The sequence below is a fragment of the Heptranchias perlo genome, chromosome 4, assembly GCF_035084215.1.
Source record: "Heptranchias perlo isolate sHepPer1 chromosome 4, sHepPer1.hap1, whole genome shotgun sequence".
NCBI lineage: Eukaryota > Metazoa > Chordata > Chondrichthyes > Hexanchiformes > Hexanchidae > Heptranchias > Heptranchias perlo.
The window spans coordinates 81,766,786-81,790,047 of NC_090328.1; the positions used below are offsets into that span (position 1 = coordinate 81,766,786).

At 42.3% G+C, this 23,262-nt stretch overlaps 1 protein-coding gene across 3 annotated transcripts in view; it reads left to right on the top strand.

The window, feature by feature from the left end:
- Positions 1–4,992: 4,992 nt before the first annotated feature.
- The window catches only part of syk (spleen tyrosine kinase), a 120,293-nt gene continuing 102,023 nt past the window's right edge, over positions 4,993–23,262 (top strand). For 2 of the 3 annotated variants that reach the window (XM_067983238.1, XM_067983240.1), the window contains exon 1: positions 4,993–5,290. The gene's annotated coding sequence lies outside the window, so the exon portion shown is untranslated. Of the gene's footprint in view, positions 5,291–5,684; positions 5,766–23,262 lie in introns of those variants that run through there. The other variant, XM_067983239.1, reaches the window with a different exon arrangement.

A 23,262-nucleotide genomic window follows, 5' to 3' on the forward strand; every position in this document is an offset into this window, starting at 1 on the left:
CTGCAAGCTTGGATGCTATATTAGTTTTTTTGTCTATTAGTTTTTCTCTTCAGTTAGCTTCATTTTATTAAACTTACATTTATCTATTATATATTAAATTCAGTACATAGGACCTGCATTTCATTGAAAACTCACTGTAAGTATCTGCGGTATTTGTTACTCCTGTAGGTGTCACTGTGATAGCTGGTTTCAAGGTTATAGGTGTCATGTGACACATAATAGCTGCCATTTCATAGTTAGAACATGTCACCCTGACCACCAGCTTCCCACAAATCAACCAACTTGCTTTCTGAAAATGTTCTCATCGTTTTTTTTGCTGCAACTTCTAATGTCCAAATTACGGGTTTAAACAAAATGAAAAATTCAAAAAAATATATATTTGACATGATTAAATTTATCATTTTAATTGTATATTATGTATTTAATGTCTTCATTAAAGTTTTTAGTTGAAGGCTGCAATCTCTCTTAAAAGCCTGAGTTTGGACTTAATGGCCCTGAAATTGCAGGATTGGGGGAGTGTTGGGATTTGCATCTTTATTGGGCCAGGAATTTCTGAAAGGGCTAATTTATGCTATAGTTCTGGAGAAATGCCCTGACAGAAATTCTGTTCAGTTTCAGGATGGTTTGGCGAAGTGTCCAATCTCCCAATGGCAACCACATACAAATGATGGAGTTAGGATGGGGTGACGTCACCCATCCTAAATTCCATGACTTCCTGCTTCCCATCCACCCCTGAAGATGTGCACCACTGTTTAAAAGGTGCAGTTTATCAGGACCCATTTATCTAGGCAGAATTACTGCGTTAGAGGGTCACTACTCACTGCTTGTGAGACTTTTGGCCCTATCGTGGGACTCACGACAGGTACTGTAAAACTTTTTCACTCTTATACTCAGGAAGCCTTCCCCTACATTATGCATTACTCTTGAAAGCATTCTATTTCAAGACAATTACTGAGCTAGGATCTGAGGCCTGCACAATAGGCTTCCCAATGGGAATTCCACTTTGAGAACAGGATCGATATGGCTGAATGGTCTACTGCTGCTCCTATATGCAGGAGGAAGAGGAGCAGAACGAGGCTGTAAATAAAGCCAGATTAATTAGGCAGCACTAGCCTATCCCAGCACTACCCATCCAGCAGCATCTACAGACCCATGTGCACTTCTGAGGCTTTTCCCAGGAACTCTATCTCAGAAGATTGTGCTTCAGTGATGAAGCTCTGTAGGAGCTTTGTTCATTGCTGTAGCCAGATCTGTAACAAAGGTCCATAGCACAGACAGCTCTCACTGTGTTAGAAAAAGGTACCATAGCTCTCAAGTTTTATTCCATAGGTTCATTCTAGGGAGCCACTAGCGACTTTTGACAGATGAGTCAAATTGCTGGACGTTCTTATATAAGGCAAGTCACCGATACCCTCTTTGCTAGGGCTGCACAATTTATACAATTTGACAGTGCTCCCTCACAGATAACTGAGAGGACCATCACATTTTTCAGAATTTCTGGATTCCCCATGGTTGTCAGGGCTATTCTTTGCACAGATGCGGCATTGCATGCCCCAAATGTAAATCCCCATAGTTATATGCTTCGCAAAGTCTTTCATTCCCTAAATGTGCAGCTCATTTTTGATGACAAGTACAGCTTTTTGCACGTGACTTCACAACATGCTAGAGCTTTAAGACATTTTTATACTTCATCCGTCCAGTATCTTAGCTCTAGTTCAACAGCAGGGGCAAGGGCCAGGCTGGCTCCTAGGTGACAATCACTAATCCTGTGGCTCATGACACCTCCTTGTAGTGCTGCATTGGGTATGTTGGGGGGAGGGGAGGTGGTCAGGTTTCTACGTACTGGGGTGGGGAGGGGGGTTGTGTTATCTTTCAACTGGTCACGATCCCCCATTAGACTTTGTACGGTTGTGATCGTTAGTTCAGCCTCCAGATGATAGGCTTCTAGAAATATATGGCTTCTGCAAAGCCACCAGGTGGCCAATGTGTGGATCATATCATGGGAATTACATTAAATTACATAATCTACAGCACAGAAACAAGCTATGTGGCCCAACTGGTCAATGCCAGTGTTTATACTTCACACGAGCCTCCACCCACTTTAATTACCTCTTCCCACCCTTCCCCCATATCCCTCTATTCCCTTCTCCCTTGTATATGCATCAAGCCTTCCTTTAAATGTATCAATGCTATCACTGCATGTGGCAGCAACTTCCACACAACTTACACTCTGTGTAAAGAACTTCTTCCTAAATTCTTTATTTGATCTGTTAGTGGCTGTCTTATATTTATGTCATCTTGTTCTGGAGTCACCCACAAGTGGAAATATTTTCTCCACATCCACCCAATCAAGCCCCTTCATAATTTTAAAGACGTCTATTGGGTTTCCTCTTAGTCTTTTCTTTTCCAGAGAAAAGAGCCATAGCCTGCTCAATGTTTCCCATAGTTGCATCCTGGAGTTTAGAAGAATGAGAGGTAATTTCATTGAAATGTATAAAATTCTTGGAGGGCTTGATAGGGGAGATGCTGAGAGGCTGTTTCCGCTGGTTGGAGAGTCTAGGACTAGGGGTCATAGTCTCAAGATAAGGGGTCGGCCATTCAGGACCAAGATGAGGAAAAATGTCTTCATTCAGAGGGTTGTGAATCTTTGGAATTCTCTACCACCAGAGGGCTGTGGATGCTGAGTCGTTGAGTATATTCAAGACTGAGATCGATAGATTTTTGGACAATAAGGGAATCAAGCAATATGGGGATACGGCAGGAAAGTGGAGTTGAGGTAAAAGATCATCCATGATCTTATTGAATGGTGCAGCAGGCTCGAGGGGCCGTATGGCGTATGCACATATTTTTTTTTATTCGTTCATGGGATGTGGGCGTCGCTGGCGAGGCCGGCATTTATTGCCCATCCCTAATTGCCCTTGAGAAGGTGGTGGTGAGCCGCCTTCTTGAACCGCTGCATATTTCTTATGTTCTTACGTTCTTATCCTCTCAATTCTGGTAATATCTTTATAAATCTTTTCTGCACTTTCTCCAGTGCTTCAATATCACTTTTGCAGTATAGAGACCAGAATGGCACTAAATTCCTACATTTTACTTTTGTTAAAGAGCAGGGTACTCACCAACATGGCAATCAATACATACTGAGCCATAGATGGTCCTGGGATTATTGGAGACATTCTCTTTGGGCATTGGTGCAACATATGCAGGTGAGAAAGAAGCTATGGCTCTTGGAGTGTGAACTGAAACCAGGAAGGAGTGCGGAGCATGTGGGCTTTTGGAGGTGGGAGGGAGGGGGAGCTGCAAGTGACCAGCACGCAGGGAGCAGGATAAACATCTCACATGGCAAAACTTAGGGGTGGTTTTGCCATATTTGGGGGTGCAAGGCTTGGGGTCTCACAGTTCTTGGGAGGGGCGTTGGGGTCTGGAAGCATTTGGGAGATGACTGGCAGCACAGGGCCTGGAACTTGGCAGAACTAGAGGGACGGCTGAAATTTACAGCACTGGGGCAGGGCTGAGATCAGTCAGCGCTGGGGTTAAATGGGGTCTGACAGCAGTGGAGAGGGCTGAGGTTTAGCAGTGCAGTGGGAATTGGGGAATTGGGTTTTGCGAAGAGGACCTCAGTCTGGAAGTTGTTGGGGTCTGACAGCAATCACGAAAGGCTGTGTGTTTGGTAGTACTTAAAGGATTGGGGTCTGGCTACATTCAACCCATGTCATGTTTCATTGAAGTGGAGTTTGAAATGGTGTTTAAATTCCAATCCTTAAGCTCCCAGTGCCTGTGTGTGTGTGGCAGGGTTGCCAGTCTGTACTTGTGCATTTTGTATCATTAGATTGAAGGGAAAGCTGGCTGGCTATAGATGGAAAAATATGTGGCCCAGGATGTTGGGAGGCCTGATGGTATTCACCGTGGGATCGATGGAAGAGGGGAAGTTGTTTAAGTCATCTTTATAGTTTAGTTTATTGAGATTTTTAAGAATTATGTAATTTTAATGTATTATGTTATAAATGTAATTGTTATCTAGATATATAGTGCAGTGGGTCAGAAAAAAAAGGCCACTGGAACAACTTTGAAATCTTTGGCAATTTGATTGGTTGCTTTTGTGGTACTTGCTGGTTCCTAATTAGTAACTTGGAAAAGCATTGGGCTATTTGATTGGTTGATCTTGTGTTGGATGGTAGTTCATGATTGGTTATTTTTCCTACCTATGTACGGTAAACCTTTGGTAGATTTTCTAGCTGCCTATATTTGGACAAATCACTATGGTTAAGCTAACAGATAGTAGTTATTGATTCAATTAGATACAAGTGTGGCATACACTTTGAACACGTGACACTTTCAAGTGTAAGGTTTTTAAATTTGATACTATTTGCTTTTTTTGACATAAAATACCTTTCCCACACACTAAGGGTAGGCTCTCGATGCAAAACTTTTAATTATATTGATGTGTTCAGGTCAATTTAAACCATCACCTACCACCACCTTCTTAAGGCAACCAGGGATGGACAATAGAATCCGGCCTTGCCAACGTCGCCCATATCCTGAGAACAATTTTTTAAAAGCCCACTTTACGGCTGATGCAAAAAATTAGATTATTCACATTGTCGTTCTTGCAGTAAGCAGTTAAAGGTTATGTGCTTACTAACAAAGCAATTGATGCAAATCCCTTCAAACATAAACAAAACAACTTAAAGTTTGTTGCTTTGGGAGGATCTTCCCAGAAGGTCATGAGTATGGTTTGTTGAGGTAAATATGATGAAAGAGATTTATTTATTTATTAAACCAATTGGATTAAGTGACAACTATGTTTACAATTTTTAAAAATCTACATCTTTGGGATAACATTGCAATTTCCAATGTTGTTAATTAATAAATGGAAGCTTTTTACGCCAATATTTGCTTGTCAGTTGCTGACTTGTGAAAGAGGGAAGTTTTCAGAATAAATTGACACCAGGAAGTAACAATGAGGACTGGACTCTAGATTGTAAGAGGAAGTAACTGCCCCTTTCACAGCTCACTCTCTTTCGACTAACATCGAATGTCCAAAACTGTTAAATCTTCAACACCCATTCCGGATCAAACAATAATAGTGTGAAGTGTTTTTCTTTTAATACAGACACTCACTATAGTGTCGTTAAACGTGTAGTGTTTTTCCCAAGGCCCTTTTTTTGTAGAGACTCGCATCGTTATTTAGTAAATTGTATTAATATCAAAAACGGAACCTTTCATTAGTTATATTTTAATATGAAGCGGTGACTGCGAGAAGTAGATTCAGCGAGAAAAAGCCGCCAAGGTAAGAACATTGGGATTAAGGAGTAGATCCATGGAAAATGTGGAGTGTAAATTACGGATTCATTTGTAGTGCATTATCGCCACATCATATTTAGCAATTTAACTCAGAGGAAGCATTTTATAATTTAAAAATGAAAACCTGTGAGCACTCATTTGTTTCCTTTCGTTCTAATAAAAAAAGGTTTATGTTGTCCTTTTCCGGTTTAAAAGTTTGTTTAGCGAACATTACAAGGGAGTGCGTGCGGAATGGAATTGGTTCGTGTTTTACAACATACCCAAGTTCCTCCAGGCACTTTGCAGCGGCAGAAAATAGGGAAATTGGCTTGTCCTGGATAGTGTTTCCATGGCCTAGATTAAATTGTACGGTTCTTTTGTTTTGACAACGAATTGAATTTCGAACCAACGAGCTGAATTCGGTCACTTTAGTGCAATGACAGAGGGGACTTTGATCCAGTGGAGAGTTAGCAGGAGCAGTGGTAATTCAACCAGGACATACTTCACCATTAATGCAAACCTTTAGAATTGTCTGCTTTTTGTTCGTTTGTATTGTCAGATTTGATGTAGTGATGTGTACTTTGCTAAATAATTTGACACAAAAAAAAGGAACTGGGGGCATTGAATTACATTGAAGGTTAAGCATGGGTCTGGAAATGACACTGGATCAATCAATTTGGAGTCAACGCGATCTTATTGACCCAAGCATTTAAATACTTGTACTTTTATGTTCTCACAACTTCAGTAGCATTGAAATGCCTTGGTTGTGTTATTACTGTCTTCATTTTCCTTAAAAGCAAGGTGCTGGAAATCTGAATTAAAAACAAAGAGAGACAGTGGAGAGACAAGACCGTTGATCCACAACCAAAACGTTAACTTCTCTGTTCTTTCTGACCTTGTGTCTCTCCAACTTTCTCTCTTTTCATTTTCTTTGGTTTGTTGCTTTACAGAACGGTGAATCTAATTGAAAACGTTGTTCTTTGATAGTTCAACAAATTTGTGGGAAACCAAAGTGGGGTGGATTTTAGGCGGCATCACTCGTCGGTCTTCTTGCATTTCAAACGTATTTTAATGAAATAAGAATATGATAATCATATCAGCCAGCATGTAAAAAAAATCCATACACAGACTCACTTTGTTTAATCGGAACTAATTTGAAAGTCACCTTACGCTGCTAATGCAGGCGCATCTGATGTTAAAAAAAACAAGTTGCATCTCATTAACTTGCATGATATTTGAGGGTTTTTTTGTAAAACCTGTTGTCTGACTTTGTAATCAGAAACGACCCAAAGTGGGAACAGGAACTTTGGCTGCAGACAGGTTGCGAGCGTTTTTGAGACATATATGTAATGTCTATATATAGCCATTTTAAAACATGTGTACATATAGTTCGCATCGACCCCGAAGCAGTTTGTGATGAACCCCGTGCAGACACAGTCGTGTCACCGTCCGGCCACACAAGCGCCAAATTTTGTATCTGTATTAGGGCCACATTTTTGAGAACAAGTAAAAACGCACCTGCGAACAAGTGCTATCAATTACATCTGCAGAGGATATCAATCCTGAAAAGCTTCCAAAGCAAATTTTCTTTAAACATGAAATTATGAAAAGTTAACTTCTCTCTTCCTCACTTCTGCATTCTGTACGTGCCGTTGCTCGTGGTGGGAAATCAATGAGAAAAATCTAGATACATAACTAACGGGCAGCTCTTGTATTTGGTTTACCATCTAGAGAATTTCATTTGTGTTTCTGTTACTCCAAACGGGTTTTGCAGTATGTGTACATAAAATGTCACTCTAAAAAATAACGTTTTAAAATAATTGTTAAAAACTAGAATAGTTTGGTGGCTTAATGGTCTCTTTTGTTGGTGCACTGCTACATTTTAAGTTTATTGGTGTTTGATGGCAGGTTTTAGTGTATTTTAGTAGGTTTGACTGTAACTTGGCAGCAACAATTTATTCAGATACTCCAAGTTTAGACCCCTGACACTACACAGGAAACTAACAGAGAAGTACCAAAATGTTAGTACACTTTTCACAAGTGTCAACTGTGGCTCGCTGGCAGCACTCTTGCCTGAGTCAGAAGATTGTGGGTTCAAGTACCAGTCCAGAGACTTGAGCACTTTATCTAGGCTGACACTTCAGTGCAGTTCTGAGGGATTGCTGCACTGTTGACAGTGCTGCCTTCAGATGAAATATGTTAAACTGAAATCCTGTCCACCCTCTCAGGTGGATTTGAAAGATCCCATGGTACTTCTTAAAGAAGAGCAGGGGAGTTGTGCTTGACAACATTTATCCCTCAACAACACCACCAAAAACAGATTATCTGGTCAATTATCTCATTGCTGTTTGTGGGACTGTGCAGTGTGCAAGTTCGCTGCTACTCTTTTTTGATGGTAAAAAGGATGCTGTGTGTACATTGGAGAACTTCTACTCTGTGTATGACATAACTGGTGATGAAAAATGAGAATTGTTAAGAAAGAAAGGTATCAATGAGCTATCCTTATATAATTATGATTTTTTTTTTGTAAATGTTTCTTGGTAAGATGCATAGCACTGAGCCTTTTATGAGTGATGCCAATATAATCATTTTTTGATTTAGTTGTGTGCAATGGGGTTTATTTGTTTAGATATCTTGCAGAAGAGCACATTATAAGAGCGCATTATGGAGGCTAAACTGGCAAATAATTTAATCAAACCATATGTTGAGACAGTCTTCTACCAGATCCTACAATAGGGCTGGTTTAGAAATATTATCACAATTTTTTTTATGTTTAATTCTCAGGCCAGTTAATAATTAACACCACCAAATGGTTATTGCTGTTATGGTTGGGGATGATTAACTATGTTCTTAATTGAAAAATACAAATACAAGTGAGCATCACGGGTACCAATACTATACAATTTATTAATCGTTAATTACAAATTAATTACATTTGATTTGCAGGCTACAAAACTAACATAATTAAATTATTCTCACTAATACAACTGGGAATGACTGAGGACACTGACAGTCAAAACAGAAAGCTAGAAACTTATCTCAGTGTAAGGTTTATGGCTCACTTTACGATTGTAAAGAATCTTACAACACCAGGTTATAGTCCAACAATTTGTTGGACTATAACCTGGTGTTGTAAGATTCTTTACATTTGTCAACCCCAGTCCATCACCGGCATCTCCACATCATGGACACTTTACGATAGCAGTTTGGAATCTATGTGACCTTAACAACTTTAGTATCAGTCACCCATCAATACCAAGTCCTGATGGACCATTGACAATCATATCTTGTACATTTATGCTTACAATTAATAATTGCATTCTGAAGTTCTGAAAGTATATTTTGTTATAAAAGTAACATTTTACTGTGAAAATTCTCAATTACAAGCTGCTGCATAGTATAATTTTTGTATGCCTTTACAACAACAAAAAATGACTTTTAAGAAAATATAACCACAAATAAAATCTCAAGTGTTTTGTTTGCTGAAATAAGTATGGAGTTGGGTTTCCATGAATGTTAGACACCCAGCTGAGCAAAAAATAAAATCTATATCACTACTTCATTGAATTCTGAAATTCAGTTTTGTTTATATATTATTTTCAGTCACATTACATGACTAATGAGAGCGAGTATTACTTATACTTGAATATACGTCCGTTAAACATTCCAAAAAATTTAAAATTATTTTGAGCTTAAAGTAACTGGATTTAATTCAGTGATCAAATAATCGCACAATTAAAACAATCTAAAAATGTTAATGTTACCAGAGAAAATTGTATTTTTGATATTGTAGAATTAATGATTAAGAAACCTGGGATGTCCTTAAATGCATTGTACAACATATAATTTTACCGAAGCTTAATTAAATGTTATTTGGGCTGAATGTACATATGTTTCTTGTATAAAGTCCTTACTACATAAGGTTCACATCTACTAATGGTAATGAGATGAATACATAAATATCAATATCAGTTGCACCAGCCATTCCCCAAAATTCAATTACTTTGGGGAGAATGCGAAGCAAGATTTTGTAACTACATTTGTACTGACACAATGATAATCATAAAACCTGAGCTTTTTAAAATGAAGAGTGTGTGTGGGTGTGGACATTGACAGGAAATGGCTTTTGGGTTTTGCACTTAGTTTTCTTACGTTCTTAGAGAAATTCACTGTGGTCCAAATAAGTTAACCTAAAATGAAAGAAAAAAGGCACAAGATTATTTTTAGGCCTCTTGATCAAATATCTTTTAGTTTGTCATTCTGCAAAAGTACAAAGGAAGTTGTTAAAGCTGAACGCACCTATGTCCATTCTTGGCTGCCAGTTCACGCTGGACATGTTGCTGATTTGATAGATGCCGATGATAATGAAGTATGTGTAAACGTAAGCCATATGTGTGTGTGCATGTAGAGCTAAGGTGAGTGACCCATATTGGTTTTGGTGGTACTTAGAGCAGATTTCTGAATGCTGATTATCTTAACCCTTTAAAGGCTGCAGTTGAATATAGCAAAGTGAAAAATATAAAAATTTGACAGTTAAAAATAAAATGTTTCGAAGGAGACAATTACATCGACAATGCGGTGAATCAAGGAACAACCTTTGATATCAAAGTGTAGCCAGTAAATAGAGAAATTTACACACTTTCTCCAAATGCTGCCCCACCCTTCTCGTGCAAATTGTTATATGCATTTTTAGGGAGTAGGAACATATGGGGCCCTCAAATTTTTAATTTTACATTTAAAATGGTGCATTCTGGTTAATTTTAGAACATCTTTTTTATTTAACAAATGATTTTTTAAATCTAAAAGGACTCCTTCCTCCTCTCCCCCGTTCACAGGCACTCCCCCCCCCCCCCCCCAGTTCACAGGCACACCTCCCCCCCCCCCCCCCCCACCCCCTCACGTTCACAGGCACTCCTCCCCGCCCCCCCCCCGTTCACAGGCACTCCCCCCCCCCCCCCCCCCCCCCCCCGTTCACAGGCACACCTCCCCCCCCCCCCCACGTTCACAGGCACTCCTCCCCCCCCCCCCCCCACGTTCACAGGCACTCCTCCCCCACCCCCCCCCCACGTTCACAGGCACTCCTCCCCCCCCGTTCACAGGCACTCCTCCCCCCCCCCGGCGTTCACAGGCACTCCTCCCTCCTCTCCCCCGTTCACAGGCACTCCTCCCTCCTCTCCCCCGTTCACAGGCACTCCTCCCTCCTCTCCCCCGTTCACAGGCACTCCTTCCTCCTCTCCCCCGTTCACAGGCACTCCTTCCTCCTCTCCCCCGTTCACAGGCACTCCTTCCTCCTCTCCCCCGTTCACAGGCACTCCTCCCTCCTCTCCCCCGTTCACAGGCACTCCTCCCTCCTCTCCCCCGTTCACAGGCACTCCTCTCCCACCCCACCCCCCCCCGTTCACAGGCACTCCTTCCCCCCCCTCCCCCGTTCACAGGCACTCCCTCCCCCCCCCCCCCCCCCCGTTCACAGGCACTCCTCCCCCCCCTCCCCCGTTCACAGGCACTCCTTCCCCTCCCCCGTTCACAGGCACTCCTTCCCCTCCCCCGTTCACAGGCACTCCTTCCCCTCCCCCGTTCACAGGCACTCCTTCCCCTCCCCCGTTCACAGGCACTCCTTCCCCTCCCCCGTTGACAGGCACTCCTTCCCCCCCCCCCTCCCCCGTTCACAGGCACTCCTTTTCCCCCCTTTCCCCCTCCCTGTTCTCAGCCACTCCTTCCCCCGTTCACAGAAGTAGCGGCGCAAGTTAACAAGGCCCTTAAAAATAGCAAACTACTGGGGCTCATTTCTAGAGGGATAGAATTGAAAAGCACAGAAGTTATGCTAAACTTGTATAGAACCTTGGTTGGACCACATTTGGAGTACTGTGCACAGATCTGGTCTCCATATTATAAAAAGAATATAGAGACATCGAAGAAGTTGCAAAAAAAATTCACAAGGATGATACCAGATCTGAGAGGATGAGAGGATATACTTATCAGGAAAGGCTGAGCAGGCTGGGGCTCTTTTCTCAAGAAAAGAGAAGGCTAAAGGGTGACCTGATAGAGGTCCTTAAGATAATGAAAGGGTTTGATAGGATAGACATCGAGAAAATGTTTCCATTTGTGGAGGAATCCAAAACTAGAGGCCATAAATATAGGATAGTCACTAATAAATCCAACAGAGAATTCAGGAGAAACTTCTTTACTCAAAGAGTGCTAAGAATGTGGAATGCACTACCACAAGGCAAATTGCATAGATTCATTTAAGGGGAAGCTAGATAACTAGATAAGCACACGAGGAAGAAAGGAAAAGAAGGATTTGTTGATAGGGTTAGATGAAGAGGGGTGGGAGGACGCTTGTATGAATCATAAACGCCTGCATAGACCAGTGGGCCGAATGACCTGTTTCTGCACTGTAGACTCGATTTAACTCCTTCTCCTCCTCCCATTCACAGACGCTCTCCTTTCTCTTTCCCCTATTCACAGAGGCATTCCTTCCCTATTTATATAGGTACTCGTTTTCCCATTCTGAGGCATTTCTTGCCTCTTCCCCCATTCATTGACACACTCTTCGCTCTCCCCCATTCAGAGGTTTTCCTTACCTTTTCCCCATTTACAAAGGCACTTATTTTCCTCATTCAAAGATGCATTCCTTCCCTTGCCCCGATTCACAAATACAGCTATTACCTCTCTCCAATCACAGAGGCACGCTTTTGCAAACAAAACCACTATAATTGCAGTACATTAAATTGGTGTTGTCATTGATTTAGATTATATTTACATGGTCAAACTGAGATTTTAAATTTTAGATGTATATGTAACAGTTTTCAAGCTGAATACATGCCTGTAGTATCTTTTGTGTATACTCCCCAAGATAACTTGATTTTGGAGAATAAACCCATGTTGCCAGTGTAAATTAAACTGAAAAATAGTAGTAGCAGGCACCCAAATTGCACTCCGAGTCAGTTGCTTTGCTTTCACTGAAACTTTGATACCAAGGGAACCAACTTCAGCCTTGTAGCTGGAACCAAAATAGCACCCAAACCCAGAGAGATGTTGTAGCAAACATTTAAACTTTCTTTTTTCTTTGTACCGGTGTAAGGCTGAGCCCATCCTCGGACAAGCAGGACAGACTCATAATGGTAGGTGGATTCATCATGTGATCATCCAAGTGAAGCAAGGCACACATAGAGTAGGCCCGCTGGTTCCCTCTGAAACTTGGGCACATGCACAAAATAGATTATCACAATAGTAAGTGTGCACATACATAGTGATGTGCTAGGTTTTAGAGGAAACCAGAATAGGCAATATTGTTGAAATTGTGTATTAGTACTTGGAATGTGGTTTATCGCAGCTTTGCTAACAGCACAAACAGGGTTGGGAAACAGCACGTATGAATCCGGTGTGTCTTGCACGCAAGTGAAGATTAATGTAATGGTTTTTGCAGGCTGACTGATACAACTGATCTCCCAAAGCATGAGTAATGTGAAACTTTAGCAACATTTTCAAGATCTGAAATGAGGGAACTCAACCATGGAGATAGCTGTGCTTATTTCTGTGATTATTTATGTGCTTATGAAGAACGCAAGCCTATGGCTACTCTTCCCTTGGCACAGTGTGTATCCTTGCAAATTTATTGTAAGATTGGCAAGGATAGTAATTTGCAAATCTGTTGTTAAATGCTCATAGTGGATACTAATCAGATAATATGATTGTCTCTGAATATCAACACTTGCAGTATTACCACTGTCTAATCAATTCTAAATTGGAATGTAGCAACATTTGCTCCATCCCTTTCTACAATGAAAACCAGGCTTTACAAAGCAAGGAATTTATCTTTTGCGTTGAAATGATGCCTTTTGAGTTTTAAACGTGCGATAAAGTAGAAAGAGTATGATAATAACAAAATTACTGTTTACTGCAACTGGTATGTTGTTCTGGTGGGATGTAAATGTGCAAAGTTTAAAGTACATGTGAACTCCATGTTGACTTCATTCTGAGACTTGTCTGAGTTTGGTTACTAGAAGTGATGGTTTTAAAATGATGTGATTAGCACATTTAGCATTGTGGATGTAGGATGTTCAATGCATTGTTACTATATCTGGGTAACTTGTTTCTGCTGACACCCTGCAGGGTACTTTTTGAGCAGGCCATTGTCAATAGTTCTTACTGCTCAGTGGAGATGCACCAACTCAAAGACCTTTTGTTTTTTGCTAGCGAAATTCTAATAAAACTCTAATAAATTAAACACTAATAAAACTCATGAAATTCGAAGTAATAAAAAGGAGTTTAACTTTGTCGCCTTGAAACTGCGGACTTGGTCCGAGGCCTTTAATCACAGCCGTTTTTCAGTCGTAAAGAGGTTTATGAGTTTAGTTTTTTCTGGGAACTGTGTCAGCTTTTTTGAATGTGGAGATGCCGGTGATGGACTGGGGTTGACAATTGTAAACAATTTTACAACACCAAGTTATAGTCCAGCAATTTTATTTTAAATTCACAAGCTTTCGGAGATTTCCTCCTTCCTCAGGCAAATGTTTCAAGAGCTCCTTGAAGCCTACGCATTTATACATATAGAACAATACATGGTGTTTACAGACTGCCCCTGCAACTGCCCGTTGCCAAGGCAATCACCGTGTTCAGACAGAGAGGTGTCACCTGCAGAACCCCCGAATACACATTCAACAAAAAAACAAACAGGGAAAAAAAACAGAGAAAAAAAACAGAGAGAGGCAGAAACATCCGGAAGGCAGAGAGAGCCAGCAAATGACCCATTATATTAAAAACAGATAACATTTGTTCGCTGGTGGGGTAACGTGTAGCGTGACATGAACCCAAGATCCCGGTTGAGGCCGTCCTCATGGGTGCGGAACTTGGCTATCAATTTCTGCTCGACGATTTTGCGTTGTCGTGTGTCTCGAAGGCCGCCTTGGAGTACGCTTACCCGAAGGTCGGTGGATGAATGTCCATGACTGCTGAAGTGTTCCCCGACTGGGAGGGAACCCTCCTGTTTGGCGATTGTTGCGCGGTGTCCGTTCATCCGTTGTCGCAGCGTCTGCATGGTCTCGCCAATGTACCATGCTCTGGGGCATCCTTTCCTGCAACGTATGAGGTAGACAACGTTGGCCGAGTCACAGGAGTATGAACCATGCACCTGGTGGGTGGTGTCCTCTCGTGTGATGGTGGTATCTGTGTCGATGATCTGGCATGTCTTGCAGAGGTTACCGTGGCAGGGTTGTGTGGCGTCGTGGACGCTGTTCTCTTGAAAGCTAGGTAGTTTGCTGCGAACGATGGTCTGTTTGAGGTTGGGTGGCTGTTTAAAGGCGAGTAGTGGAGGTGTGGGGATGGCCATAGCGAGGTGTTTGTCCTCATTGATGACATGTTGAAGGCTGCGGAGAACATGGCGTAGTTTCTCCGCTCCGGGGAAGTACTGGACGACAAAGGGTACTCTGTTGGTTGCGTCCCGTGTTAGTCTCCTGAGGAGGTCTATGCGATTTTTTGCTGTGGCCCGTCGGAACTGTCGATCGATGAGTCGAGCGTCATATCCCGTTCTTACTAGGGCGTCTTTCAGCGTCTGTAGGTGTCCATCGCGTTCCTCCTCGTCTGAGCAGACCCTGTGTATTCGCAGGGCCTGTCCATAGGGGATGGCCTCTTTGACGTGGTTAGGGTGGAAGCTGGAAAAGTGGAGCATCGTGAGGTTGTCCGTGGGCTTGCGGTAGAGTGAGGTGCTGAGGTGCCCGTCTTTGATGGAGATTCGTGTGTCCAAGAAAGAAACTGATTCTGAGGAGTAGTCCATGGTGAGCTTGATGGTGGGATGGAACTTGTTGATGTTATCGTGTAGTCTCTTTAGTGATTCCTTGCCGTGGGTCCATAGAAAGAAAATGTCGTCGATGTATCTGGTGTATAGTGTTGGTTGGAGGTCTTGTGCAGTGAAGAAGTCCTGCTCGAACTTGTGCATGAAAATGTTGGCGTATTGGGGTGCGAATTTGGTCCCCATGGCTGTTCCGTGTGTTTGGGTAAAGAACTGGTTATCGAAGGTGAAGACATTGTGATCCAGGATGAAGCGGATGAGTTGTAGGATGGCTTCCGGAGATTGGCTGTTGTTGGTGTTGAGGTTTTTGAAGTTGTTTGTCAGGTTTTCTGAGTTTCATGACTTGGGATCTATGCAGTCATATTGGATCTTGTAGATCATTTGTGTTTGGATTGTGGATAGTAGTACAGTATCAAATATACAGTGGCTCTGGATTCAATCTGCACAGCTTAATTGCATCTGAATTATCTCAAAGCATGTAAGCCTGGGAGCTGTCAAGACTTCTTTACATTCTAAGGCTTTAAGGGAGATGATAATGTCTAAGCAGTCATGTTCCTTTTTCCAGAATTTAAAGCTCTTGTATGACATTTTTTTTAATGTGAATGTTTGTATTTGAATACAGCAAAAGCTTGCAGCTGTGTTTGTATTTTTATTTCAATTTAACATGTTAAGGATTTATCGCAAGATATGTTTCTCCCACTCCACTCTTTGTATTCTAAAATGAGAACGTCAAGTAAGCTAAATCTGGATCTAGAAGGGTCACAGCATTTGTCTAACATAGGTATTAAATCCAAAATCCAATGTAATTTAGAGCACACCACTTTAGTATACAAGAAATTTGCAACTTGGCTTATTTTAGTCAGATCATCCCATAACAATTAACTCAGTTGGTGTTTTAATCACTGTGTGGCAATCCATTAGTACTGTGATAACTCAAATTTTCACAGTTAATTTATCGTAATAACCTTTCTGCTTTAAGAGCTAAATGTGTAGTTATTTTACTGCATAGGATGATCCCAGCCAACATGTTTTCACTTGTGGAAGATAAGCTGAGAACAATATGCAAAAGGAATTTTCACCAATAACGCTGGCACCTATAATTTAAATACATTTGTTTAGAAAGTTTGAGTAACTTTGAGTGATATTTATTATATACTCCCATAGATTATCTTACTTACTGATAAATGTTCTTGGAAGCTAAATATCATTACTTCCTTGTACTGGAAGGTTTCGGGACAAAAGATAAAAGCACATTTAAATCTACTTCCTTGACTCCATCAATGAACTCTGGACTAAAAACAGAAAATGCTGGAAATACTCAGCAAGTCAGGCAGCATCTGTGAGAAAGAAACAGAGTTAAAGTTTCAGGTCGAAGACCTTTCATCAGAACTGGAAGTTGTTAAAGATTTAACAAAAGGGATGATGGTGCAAGACAAGGAATGTGGTAATGGGACAGGTTGAGAAATAAAAGATTGATCAGGAGCAGCTGTAAATGGCAACAGCAGAACCATCACCAGCACTAGCTGACCGAAAAAATGGGAGCAGTGGTTATGATCCGAAATTATTGAAATCGATGTTGAGTCCGGAAGGTTGTAAAGTGCCTAAACGAAAGATGAGGTGCTGTTCCTCGAGCTTACGTTGAACTTCAGTGGAACAGTGTAAGAGGCCGAGGACAGAGAGGTCAGAGTAGGAGTGGGAAGGGGAATTAAAATGGCAAGTGACCGGTAGGTCAGGGTCATGCTTGCGGACAGAGCGGAGGTGTTCAGCAAAGCAATTACCCAGTCTGCATTTGGTCTCCTCAGTGTAGGGGAGACTGCATCGTGAGTAGTGAATACAGTATACTAAATTGAAAGAAGTACAAGTAAACTGCTATTTCACCTGGAAGGAGTGTTTGGGGCCCTGGATGGTGGGAAGAAAGGAGGTGAAGGGCAGGTGTTGCATCTCCTGCGCTTGCATGGGAAGGTGCCGTGGGGAGGAGAGCAGGTGTTGGGTTGATGGAAGAGTGGACCAGGGTGCTGCGGGGGGAGCGGTCCCTTGGGAATACTGAAAGGGGGGAGGACGGGAAGATGTGATTGGTGGTTGGATCGGGCTGGAGGTGGCGGAAGTGGCAGAGGATGATACGTTGAATGTGGAGGCTGGTGGGGTGGAAGGTGAGGATAAGGGGGACCCTATCATGGTTCTGGGAGGGAAGGGAAGGGGTGAGGGCAGAAGTGCGGGAAATAGGACGGACACAGTGGAGGGCCCTGTCAAGTACAGTGGAGGGAATACTTGGCTGAGGAAAAAGGAAGACACACTGGAAGCACCGGTGCAGAAGGTGGTATGTCAGAACAGATGCGATGGAGACGGAGAAACTGGGAGAAGGGAATAGAGTCCTTACTGGAAGCGAGGTGGGAGGAAGTGTAATCAAGTTAGCTATGGGAGTCGTTGGGCTTATAATAGATATTGGTTGACAGCCTATCCCCAGAAACAGAGATAGAGAATTCGAGGAAGGGAAGAGTCGGAGATGGACCATGTGAAGGCGAGGGATGGGTGAAAATTGGAAGCAAAGTTGATGAAAGTTCAGGGCAAGAGCAGGAAACTGCACCAATACAGTCATCAGTATACCGGAAAAAGAGGTGATGGAGGGGACCTGAGTAGGACAGGAACAAGAAATGTTCCACGTATCCCACAAAATGACAGGCATAGCTGGAACCCATACAGGTTCCCATCGCGACACCTTTTACGTGTAGTTGATGGGGCCCTCGACCGTGTCCATTCCATTTCCCGCACTTCTGCCCTCACTCCTTCCCTTCCCTCCCAGAACTGTGATAAGGTCCCCCTTGTCCTCACCTTCCACCCCACCAGCCTCCACATTCAACGTATCATCCTCCGCCACTTCTGGCACCTCCAGCCTGATCCGACCACCAAACACATCTACCCCTCCTCTCCCCTTTCAGTATTCCCAAGGGACCGCTCCCCCCGCATCACCCCCAACACCTGCTCTCCTCCCCACGGCACCTTCCCGTGCGAGCGCAAGAGATGCAACACCTGCCCCTTCACCTCCTCCCTTCCCACCATCCAGGGCCCCAAACACTCCTTCCAGGTGAAACAGCAGTTTACTGGTACTTCTTTCAATTTAATATACTGTATCCGGTGCACACAATGCGATCTTCTCTACAAATGCAGACTGGGTAATCGCTTTGCTGAACATCTCCACTCTGTCCGCAACAGTGACCCTAACCTGCCGGTCACTTGCCATTTTAATTCCCCTTCCCATTTCTACTCTGAACTCTCTGTCTTCGGCCTCTTACACTGTTCCAATTAAGCTCATCGTAAGCTCGAGGAACAGCACCTCATCTTTCGTTTAGACACTTTACAACCTTCCGGACTTAACATTGATTTCAATAACTTCAGATCATAACCACTGCTCCCATTTTTTCAGTCAACTAGTGCTGGTGCTGATTCTGTTGCTGCCATTTACAGCTACTCCTGATCAATCTTTTATTTCTTAACCTGTCCCATTACCACCTTCCTTGCCTTGCACCATCATCCCTTTTGTCATTTAATCACTAGTGCCCTCTACCCGATCACAGACCTTCCATTTTGTTCTTTCTTCCCTCCGCCCCCCCCCCCTTTCCCTGGCACTGTACTTGTTCAAAAACTTTAATTCTTTTAACATCTTCCAGTTCTGACGAAGGGTCTTCGACCTGAAACGTTAACTCTGTTTCTCTCTCCACAGATGTTGCCTGACTTGCTGGGCTTCTCCAGCATTTTCTGGTTTTATTTCAGATTTCCAGCATACACAGTATTTTACTTTTGAATGAACTCTGGACTCTGGATTATAAACTCTGGACCATAATCTGTTTATTTTGGCCAGTAATAACACTCTTCTCAGCTCAGTTTAACTATTAATCAACTTATTCCTCACAGACTTATGACTTACCATATGAATGTCACGTCTGAATTGATGTTTTTATCAGTTTCACATTAAGTTTTATCTCTCAACTTATTGCTGCTTAGTGAAAGAGCAGTTCTTACAATTGCACATTGTCCCTTATGCAGACAGATCAATGAGCTGCTTCTGTTGCTGAGATTTTGGATCAATAAATACTAAGTAGACAATATTGTCAACTTTTCATACACTGGCAAACTATCCGTGAATTATACTAAGAAATTATGCGCTGACCAAATCTTCATCCACACAAAACAAAACAGTGTTTGGAAATCATTCATTTGGCTACAGTTATTGTGATTAATTTTTTGCTTGCTCAAAGCCATATCATCTCAGTTCACCCAAGTCTTTCAGAGTTATTCAAGCCAGAATTATAAAAACTGAGCTGAAATCTGGTAGTGGATTCAGTAATGACTGACAGCCTGCTTGGATTGCAGTATCAGTGCTGAGCTGTGAGTGCTGAATGATTCTGATTCAAATGTCTGATTCAAGTGCCCCTGTGACATTGACAGTTTGGAGAGTGGTAAATACATAATGAGTGCTCATAGCCCTTTGAAAACAAAAGTTCTGGTATGTGAAACTGGTGAAGATGAGGCAGCGGGGACAGGAGGTATTAGCCCAAGCTGTTTTCATAACCTGCAAAGTTTAGACAGCGGGTATGGGAGCAGGAGGCCATGGGCCCAGGAAGGAACCAAACACAAAAGGCTGCAGGCCAAGGAATTGGGTGACGAGGCTGTGGGCCTAGGGGAACAGGCCTTGAACAGCAGGAGGGGTCCAATAGCAAACTCGTGAATTTAAAATAAAATTTAGTACCACCTAGATGAACAGACGTGAGAGATGGACTTTGGAGGGACAGCAGTGGCACCTAGTATAGGGAGACTTGAAAGGTGAGTAATAGTAAGCTGAAGAGACATTATTGCTTAATTTCAAAGGAATTATAGATGTTACATCCAATTTTGACTGCCAGGTGTGACAAAAAGTTATTGAAATCAATGTTGAGTCCAGGAGATGGTAAAGTGCCTAATCAAAAGATGAGGTGCTGTTCCTTGAGCTTCTGTTGAGCTTCATTGGAACAGTGTAAGAGGCCGAGGTCAGAGTGGGAGTGGGACGGGGAATTAAAATGGCGAGTGCGACCGGAAGTCCCACATAAGAGGTTAGTGTGCAAAATTAAAGCATGTGGGATTGGGGGTAATATACTGACACAAATTGAAAATTGGTTAACAGACAGGAAACTGAGAGTCGGAATAAATGGGTCTTTTTCGGGGTGGCAGGCAGTGACTAGTGGGGTACCGCAGGGATCAGTGCTTGGGCCCCAGCTCTTCACAATATATATCAATGATTTAGATGAGGGAACCAAATGTAATATTTCCAAGTTTGTTGAAGACACAAAACTAGGTGGGATCGTGAGTTGTGAGGAGGATGAAAAGAGGCTTCAGGGCGATTTAGACAAGTTGAGTGAGTGGGCAAATACATGGCAGATGCAGTATAATGTGGATAAATGTGAAGTTATCCACTTTGGAAGGAAAAACAGAAAGGCAGAGTATTATTTAAATGGTGATAGATTGGGGAATGTTGATATACAAAGGGACCTGGGTGTCCTTGTACACCAGTCACTGAAAGCAAACATGCAGGTGCAGCAAGCAGTTAGGAAGGCAAATGGTATTTTGGCCTTCATTGCAAGAGGATTTGAGTATAGGAGCAGTTATACAGGGCCTTGATGAGACCACACCTGGAGTATTGTGTGCAGTTTTGGTCTCCTTACCTAAGAAAGGATATACTTGCCATAGAGGGAGTGCAGTGAAGGTTCACCAGACTGATTCCTGGGATGGCAGGACTGTCATATGAGGAGAGATTGAGTCGACTCGGTCTGTATTCACTCGAGTTTAGAAGAATGAGAGGGGATCTCATTGAAACATAAAAATCTGACAGGGCTAGACAGACTGGATGCAGGGAGGATGTTTCCCCTGGCTGGGGAGTCCAGAATGAGGGGTCACAGTCTTAGGATACAGGGTAGGACATTTAGGACTGAGATGAGGAGAAATCTCTTCACTCAAAGGGTGGTGAACCTGTGGAATTCTCTACCAAGAAGGCTATGGAGGCCAAGTCACTGAATATATTTAAGAAGAAGCTAGATAGATTTCTCGTACAAAAGGCATCAAGGGGTATGGGGAGAGAGCAGAAATATGATATTGTGATAGAAGATCAGCCATGATCACATTGAAGGGCAGAGCAGGCTCGAAGGGCCGAATAGCCTAGTCCTGCTCCTATTTTCAATGTTTCTATGAAGGCCAGGGTCATGATTGCGGACTAAATGGAGGTGTTCGGTCCCTTCTGGACTCAACATTGATTTCAATAACCTCAAATCATAACCACTGCTCTCATTTTTCGGACAACAGTTGCTGGTAATGGTTCTGATGTTGCCATTTACAGCTCCTCGAGCCCCATCTTTTCTTCTTTACTTGTTCTATTACCACCCTCCTTGCCTTGCACCATCATCCCTTTTGTCATTTAATCACTCCTGCCCTCCACCCTATCACAGACCTTCCCTTTTGTTCTTTCCTCCCCTCCCCTTTCCCTGGCTTTGTACTTGCTTAAAAATTGTTTAATCTTCAACTTCTTCCAGTTCTGACGAAAGGTCATCGACCTGCAACGTTAACTCTGTTTCTTTCTCCACAGATGCTGCCAGACCTGCTGAGTATTTCCAGCATTTTCTGTTTTTATTTCAGATTTCCAGTATCCGCAGTATTTTGTTTCTGTCCTTTTAATTGTTTGTGAATTTTTGTAGTTGTAAAGTTGAAGGATTTCAGTAATAGAGAATGAAACACATGAAAAAGCATGGGCCAAATGCTGAGTAAAGCTCATCTACTCAGCCCAAAAATGTGCCTATACCCCAAAGATGAAAATTCCTAACTGTATTGACATTTTTCGCACTAGCCATTGTTATAACCTCTGAGAATCCTTTTGCTGAAATTCAAAGTAATAAAAAGGAATTTAACTTTGTTGCTTTGAAACAGTAGACTTGGTCAGAGGCCTTTAATCACAGCTGTTTTTTAGTCGTAAGCTATTTTTTGAATTGTTAGATTGGGAACTGCTTTTTTATTCATTCATTCTCGTTATTTGGGTGTCACTGGCAAGGCCCACATTTATTGTCCATCTCTAGTTGCCTGAAAAAGTGGTGGTGGGCCTTCTCCTTGAACTGCTGATAGCGGTTTCATACAACTGAGTCGATTGCTAGGAATCAACCAGATTGGTGTGAGATTGGAGTCACTTAGGCCAGTCCAGTTAAGCGCAGCAAGTTTATTTCCCTAAAAGGCCTTAGTGAACCAGTTGGGTTTTTGCAACAACTTAACAGCTTCATGGTCACGGATACCAACTTTTCATTTCCAGGTCTTTTAAACTGAATTCAAATTCTCAAACTGCCATGGTGGGATTTGAAAGCAGGTTCTCTGGATTATTAGTCCAGATCTCTGGGTACTAAATCAGTAACATATCACTACATAGCCACTAATCACTACACTACCGTATCCCATAAATAAAGGGAATGTAGTCAGTATATATAATGAATTTCAGAAGGTGTTTGATATGATGATAGATAAGATACTTGTGCGAAAACTAAGGCATTAAGCGTCAGCCTTGGCTCAGTGGTAGCATTCTCAGAAGGATGTGGATTCAAGCCCGCTCCAGGGACTGAAGTACATAATCTAAGCTAACACTTCAGTGCAGTATTGATGGAGTGCTGTACTGTTGGAGATACTTAGTTTTGGATGATGATGTTAAACTGAGGCCATGGCATTATATGAAGAAGACCGGGGCAGTTGTCCTGGCCAACATTTATCCCTCAACACCACTAAAACAAATTATATGGTCTTCTATCTCATTGCTATTTGCTTGCACATATTGGCTGCTGCATTTCCCTACATTACAACAGTCCATCCGTCCATTGTGTTCTGCCCTAGGGCAGGTCCTAACTCAAATCTCACACGAGATTCTTGAGCCACTTACCAGGAAAGAGTTGCTGAGGTGGTTTCCTTTTGCCTTCCTCACGGTTTTTATCTTCGGACTACCTTCTCCTAAGTGGGCTGAAACAATGCCTGAAGAGCCTTGTTACGATGGCTGGGGTGGCAAGTACCTCTGCTGGTTTTCAATCCAGTATTCAGGAATTACTACAGTTTAAAAAGTACTTCATTGGCTGTGAATTGGAATGTCCTGAGGACACAAAGGCACTATATAACTGCAAGTTCTTTCTTTTCATTAAAGGAAA